This window comes from Bison bison, unplaced genomic scaffold (assembly GCF_000754665.1).
Source record: "Bison bison bison isolate TAMUID 2011002044 unplaced genomic scaffold, Bison_UMD1.0 scf7180017864376, whole genome shotgun sequence".
NCBI lineage: Eukaryota > Metazoa > Chordata > Mammalia > Artiodactyla > Bovidae > Bison > Bison bison.
The window spans coordinates 6,502,846-6,510,171 of NW_011494948.1; positions in this window are offsets into that span (position 1 = coordinate 6,502,846).

Consider the following 7,326-nt stretch of genomic DNA (forward strand, 5'->3'; position numbering starts at 1 on the left):
CATAAGGGTGGTGTCATCTGCATATCTGAGGTTATTGATATTTCTCCTGACAATCTTGATTCCAGCTTGTGCTTCTTCCAGTCCAGTGTTTCTCATGATGTACTCTTCATATAAGTTAAATAAACAGGGTGACAATATACAGCCTTGATATATTCCTTTTCCTATTTGGAATCAGTCTGTTGTTCCATGTCCAGTTCTAACTGTTGTTTCCTGACCTGCATACAGATTCCTCAAGAGGCAGATCAGGTGGTCTGGTATTCCCATCTCTTTCACGATTTCCCACATAGGTATAGATATTGCTGATTCTTGTTGAAGCTTGGCAGAAACAAACACAATACTGTAAAGCAATTATCCTTCAATTAAAAATAAATAAATTCAATTGAAAATGAAATATGTAGTATAAATCAAATAAAAAATATTAGTTGGAGAATGTGTTTTATGTTATATTTACATTATTATATAGTAAATACATATTGATATGTTAAATATATTTATGCATAGTATACAAGTATAAAATAATCAGATGTTGATAAATTTCATGAAGGATAAAAAAGCCTAAAGCAATAGAGACAAGTGTGACATATATGGCACTCATAAGTGGTACCTTTGTGAAGGTGACATTACTGCAGAGACCTAAATGAAGTGACAGAGTGGGTCAAGCAGATATCTCTAGGCACAACATGAGAGCATTAGAGACAAAGCAAAGAAAAAGCACAAATACTCTTGACAGCATTAATCCAATGGTCCAGAGACACCATGGAAGCCAGTGTGGTATAAGCTGAGTGATGGAGATGAAAGAAAATGAGGTCAGAGAGGTAGAAGCCAGGAAAGTAGCAACAGAACAAGGAACATCAAAATGTGGTCCCTCAGGTCAAATAAGGAGACTGATTCCAAAAGGAGGAGGTGACCAATCATCCCATTTTACTCAGGATGCTCCTGACTTTATCACTAACACCCCATGTACAGGGAAACATTCAGTCCCCGAGAAACCAGGACATTGGATACTAACTGATGAACACTGAAAACTGACATTAGAATTGACCAGATGGAAACCTTTTTGACCTTGAAAAGAGCCTAATAGTGGGAAAAAGGCTGATTTTCTTATGTGTTCAAAATAATATAAGAGGAAATACCAGGATCAGGTTCATAAAGAATACACATATCTTTCAGAGTTTTTCTATAAAAGGAAATGGAAAATGGGACAGTAGATCAAGGGCTTTGATTTATTTTCTTTTAGTTAAAAATTTGTATCTCCACTCAACTCTGTCCATATAATGACTTTCTTAATTCATCAGGCATGATATGTATACTACCCTATAACATTCTTTCTGCTGTAGACTGAATGTCTGCTTCCCCTAAAAATTCTTATGTTAAATCCTATCCCCAATGTGATGGTATTTGGATTTGGAGTCTTTGGCAGTTGATTAGATCAAGAGGGTAGAGTTCCTATGGAGAATCAGCACCCTTATAAGACATCTAAGGGAGCTCCTTTCCTCCTTGTGGGGACTCAGTACAAAAAGAGTCTTCTTTAAAAAAGGATCTGCATCTCACTGGACACTGAATATGCCAGCATATCAATCTTGAATTCCCTGGCATCTAGAACTGTGGTACTAGGTATAAAGTTCTATTTTACAAGCTGCTCAGACTGTGATAGTCTGTCCTAGCAGCTGAAATGTCCTAAGATGTGGCCCAAGTAATTCTTATGATTAAGGTATTTAGGGAAACCCACCAATATTTAACAATCCCATTCCAAAATCCTTCTCCTATATTTCTAAATATATGAACTCAACATTTTCCTTGTGGCCCATTTAATATGTTATGTTTTCCATAATATAGATTTTATTATATCCTCTAATTCTTTTGGTTTATGGGGTCTTTAATGGACCTTGACATACATCATATTCCTGAACCCATAGTAGATTTTAAATTTCTCCTGGATAGTGACACATTGCTATTTCTTCTATCTCTGCACTGTGTTCAGTATATGTTATATGGTTAAATGCTTATTAACTTGTTTAAATCATTTATGCAATTCTAGTATATCTGCAGTGTAACCATGAGGTTTTAGAAACAAAAGAGGTCTTAATTTTAAGAATAATTTATGAAGATTACTGTGCTCTAAGTAAGCTCATAGATTTATAACATAGCACCTTCTAATGGATATGCCCAGATCCTCCCTGCAGTCTTTTGACTAGGTACTGAAACAGGTTTACTATGCTGCTTTAGCTGAAAGATGCTTTGCTGCAAATAACCACTTCATTATTATTTATCTCAGAGTAATAAAAATGAATTATTCTCATTTTTAGGCAGGGATATACGAATAGTCAAGGCACAACTGCAGTGCTTTCTTCTTCTCTTAGAGGTGTAATTTAAATTCTGAGATACTCCAAATGAGAAATTAGAATGACTTTTGCTTCATTTATAAAACCTGACAGCTTAATTCCAAATACTTTGGAGATTTAATTAATGAGAAGTGAATCAACCCTTCAACATTAAAAAGAAAATCCATAATTTGGCCTCTTTCTGTAAGCAGAGTGAAATGTCAAAGTATTTTAGGCAAACAGGATTTTTCATAACTTTTATGATGTAAATGTTTCATAATAATGTCAAAACTTCTGCTGCATTAAGCCAGCATGTAACTGATCCAATACAAATTGCCCATGACATTAAATGGTATTGATGTCTTACCAAAGAGATAAACTTGGCTGTGGAAAGCGGGCCAAGCCCTCTAAGCAGTTAAAGAAAGATATTTGGGGTATCAAGTGGCCAAGCTACTAACCACTCCTGGAATTGCTTGCCTGTAGCAGCAGCTCAGAGGTGTGCCTGCTTAACCTGAAGTCACAGGAGTAGAAGGATCTAAATTAGAACTGACAGTCAGGTTTTGTATGGTAATTCTCTATTTGCACCAGTTTTTCTTTTTACTCAGCCTTTAGCCATCTACAGTGAATTCATTAAAAAGCACTAGAAGCTGCAAATTCTGTAGGACTAAATGCCTGGCCTAGACAGCAAATGCAAATGTTGACAAATGTGATCTCCCCAGGTCACTACATTCATGCCACTTTCCAGAGGATATGTATTTTTCCTTCAATGATCAGGACAGATTACTGGCTACAAATAATTTGATAATAGCTCACATTATAATACTGTGTACATGCATCTGCAATTATAGAAGATTTTGATAGATATCACAAAGCCTTTAGTTTATGAATCATGGTAACTTTTTCTACAATTACTTATTAATGGACTACAAAAAACTAAGACAAGTTAGAAACATGAAGAATGAGAATATTTTGTTATAAGTGTCAAAAGGAATACAAACACTTTGCCAAGGTAAGATAATACTGAAAATAATGTTTCAAATAAATAAAAAGGCTTAAAAAGCTAAAATGCAATAGAAAGATTAGGCGTACTGCATAGTGCTTAAAGGGCTGCCCAGGTGGCGCTAGTGGTAAAGAACCCGCCTCTCAGTGCAGGAGATAGAAGAGACAAGTGTTCAACCCCTTGGTTGGTAAGATCCCTTGGAGGAGGGCGTGGCAACCCACTCCAGTATTCTTACCTGGAGAATCCCATGGACAGAGGAGTCTAATGGGCTACAGCCCTTGGGGTAGCAAAGAGCTGGACACAAATGAAGCGACTTAGCACACACACACACATAGTGTCAGATCAGTCGCTCAGTCGTGTCCGACTCTTTGCGACCCCATGAATCGCAGCACGCCAGGCCTCCCTGTCCATCACCAACTCCCAGAGTTCACTCAGACTCATGTCCATCGAGTCAGCGATGCCATCACCATCTCATCCTCTGTCGTCCCCTTCTCCTCCTGCCCCCAATCCCTCCCAGCATCAGAGTCTTTTCCAATGAGTCAACTCTTCGCATGAGGTGGCCAAAGTACTGGAGTTTCAGCTTTAGCATCATTCCTTCCAAAGAAATCCCAGGGCTGATCTCCTTCAGAATGGACATAGTGCTTAAAAGGGAAATAAAAGGAAGGATAGAAATGATGGTAACTTTTATTCCAACTAAAAAATTGGAATGTTTTTTATGGTTATATAGAATTAGTTCAACACTGAATTAGTTAGAGTAGGTAGTGAATCTCTGGAAATATTTAAGCGAAGCATATGGGGTTCAAGTAGTGCTTTTCAATCTTGCTTTGAATATGCCCCCTGTTAAAAAATACCTTTGACACGATCCTTAACAAATACATGCAGGCTTTAGGAAACAATATTTACCTCTGATACTAATATACTTCAATATTTTCTAGACTATACAGGCATTGAATGCATGTGATTGATACCTGATATATTCTAATTTTCTATTCTATGTTCAAAATAAAAACTAGTGTATGACCCTGAAGATTAATTTTTGCATGTCATTAATGTTTTACAATGCACACTTTGAAAACCATAAATAAATGTCCCCTTAAATCTCTTTCAATCTTATAATTGTACTAAAATAAAACATTAGTACACAACAAAATGACTGGGGGTAGGGGAACCTTCACACATCTATTGCTTGGATAAACTAAATCTGACTTATAAATGACTCATATAGCTGAGAAGAGATTTCTTCCCAGTTATATAGTAAAAGTCTTATGGTTCAGTCACTAAGTTTTTTCCAACTCTTTTGCAACCCCATGGACTATAGCCCGCCAGGCTCCTCTGTCCATGGGATTGTGTCTTAGTCCATTTAGGCTGCTATTATAAAGTTGGTTAGCTTATAAACATCAGAATTTATACCTCACTGTTCTAGAAGCTGGAAAGTCAAAGATAAAGGCAGCAGTCTGGTCACATTTCACTGAACGCCCCCTTCCTGATTTGTAACCAGCAACTTCTCCATGTGTCCTCATATGATGTGAGGGGCAAGGGATATCTTTGTGTTTTATAAAGTGCTATTTATATTCCTGAGAGCTCCATTCTCATGAGCATCCCACAAAGGCCCACCTACTATCATCATATTTGGGGATGAGGATTTTGATATATAAAGTTGGGGCAACACAAAAATTTAGATCATAGCATCCGGAAATTGAGAAAGGCAAGGGAAGAACCCCAGTCACCAGTGTCAGGGGCACTGTTGCAGTGCTCATTGCCCAAGATCCTGTGGGTCCTCTTAAGCTGAGCAGCCCCATGAACTCTAAACTGAAAATAAACAATGGATCTTTGATTTCAGTGTTCATGGTCATAGGTCTGTGTGTCTAGCTCCACTCACAAGAAAAGCTGAAGATCTCAGTACTTTGTGGAATGATTATCACTGGCCTGGAGAAGGGCACAGCTACCCACCCCAGTATTCTTACCTGGAGAATTCCATGGACAGAAGAGTCTGGTGGGCTACAGTCCATGTAGTCACAAAAAGTCTGACATGACTGAGCGACTATCATTTTCACTTTCACTTTCACTTAATACTGACCATCACAATACTGGCTACTAACTCTAATTTGTATATTACAGTAAAAGTATAATCAAAATAAAATCGTAGAGAAATATGGAGAAATGCGTCAACCCATTACTCTGTTTTTCATATATAACTTTACAATGTGCTTTTTGAAGTGTTACATGTGGTCCAACATGTCTTCACTCTATTTACCTAAGCCAGTTTGGGTAAAATTATATAAATAAAAGTGGCGGAGGTATAGTATAAAAAGTTGATATTAAAAATGGGAGAGTCCTGATTTAAATCCCCATGTATTCTTCCTTAATGTACCTCAGTTCAGTTCAGTAGCTCAGCCATGTCCGACTCTTTGTGACCCCATGGACTGCAGCATACCACTCTTCCCTGTCCATCACCAACACCTGGAGCTTGCTCAAACTCATGTCCATCGAGTTGGTGCTGCCATCCAACCATCTCATCCTTTATCATCCCCTTCCCATCCTGCCTTCAATCTTTCCCAGCATCAGGGTCTTTTCCAATGAGTCAGTTCTTCACATCAGGTGACCAAAGTATTAGAACTTCAGAAAAGAAAAGAGGTGCATCATAATTGCTACAGAAAAACACATATGATGATGCCAGTGGACACATCACCAGAGAATACTGAGATGTATCTGAAGGGTATGTGAGGGAACAATTCAGACACTATTCATTCAATAAACATTTACAAACCACCCAGCATGTGTAAGGTACTATGATTAATACTGAGATAGTAAACAAGAGACATAAATCCTGTTATCATAGATATTATTATTAATTAGGGGAGCTATATAATAAATAAATGCATCAGTTCAGTTCAGTCCAGTTTCTCAGTCATGTCCGACTCTTTGCGACCCCATGGACTGTAGCATGCCAGTATTCCCTGTCCATCACCAACTCCCAGAGCCTACTCAAACTCATGTCCTTTGCATCAGTGATGCCATCCAACCATCTTATCCTCTGTCCTCCCTTTCTCCTCCTGCTCTCAATCTTTCCCATCATCAAGATTTTTTCCAATGAGTCAGTTCTTTGCATCAGGTGGCCAAAGGATTGAAGTTTCAGCATCAGTCCTTCCAATGAATATTCAGGACTGATTTCCTTTAGGATTGACTGGTTTGATCTCCTTGCAGTCCCAGGGACTCTTAAGAGTCTTCTCCAACACTACAGTTCAAAAGCATCAAAACCACAGCCTTGACTAGATGGACCTTTGTTGGCAAAGTAATGTCTCTGCTTTTTAATATGCTGTCTAGTTTTGTCATAGCTTTTCTTCCAAGGAGCAAGTGTCTTTTAATTTCAAGACTGCAGTCACCATCTGCAGTGATTTGGGAACCCAAGAAAATAGTCTGTCACTGTTTCCAGCATTTCCCCATCTATTTGCCAGGGAGTGATGGAACTAGATGCCATGATCTTAGTTTTTTGAATGCTGAATTTTAACCCAGCAATATCACTCTCCTCTTTCATTTTCATCAAGAGACTCTTTAGTTCCTCTTCACTTTCTGCCATTAGAGTGGTGTCATCTGCATATCTGAAGTCACTGATATTTTTCCCAACAATCTTGATTCCAGCTTGTGCTTCATCCAGTCTGGCATTTGGCATGATGTACTCTGCATATAAGTTAAATTAGCAAGGTGACAATATTCAGCCCTGACATACTCCTTTCCCAATTTGGAACCAGTCTGCTGTCACATGTCTGGTTCTGTTTGTTCTTGACTTACATACAGATTTCTCAGGAGACAGGTAAGGTGGTCTGATATGCCCATCTCTTTAAGAATTTTCCACAGTTTGTTGTGATTCACACAATCAAAGGATTTAACATAGTCAATGAAGCAGAAGTCGATGCTTTTCTGGAATTCTTTTGCTTTTTCTACGATCCAACGGATGCTGGCAATTTGATCTCTGGTTCCTTTGCCTTTTATAAATCCATCTGGAAG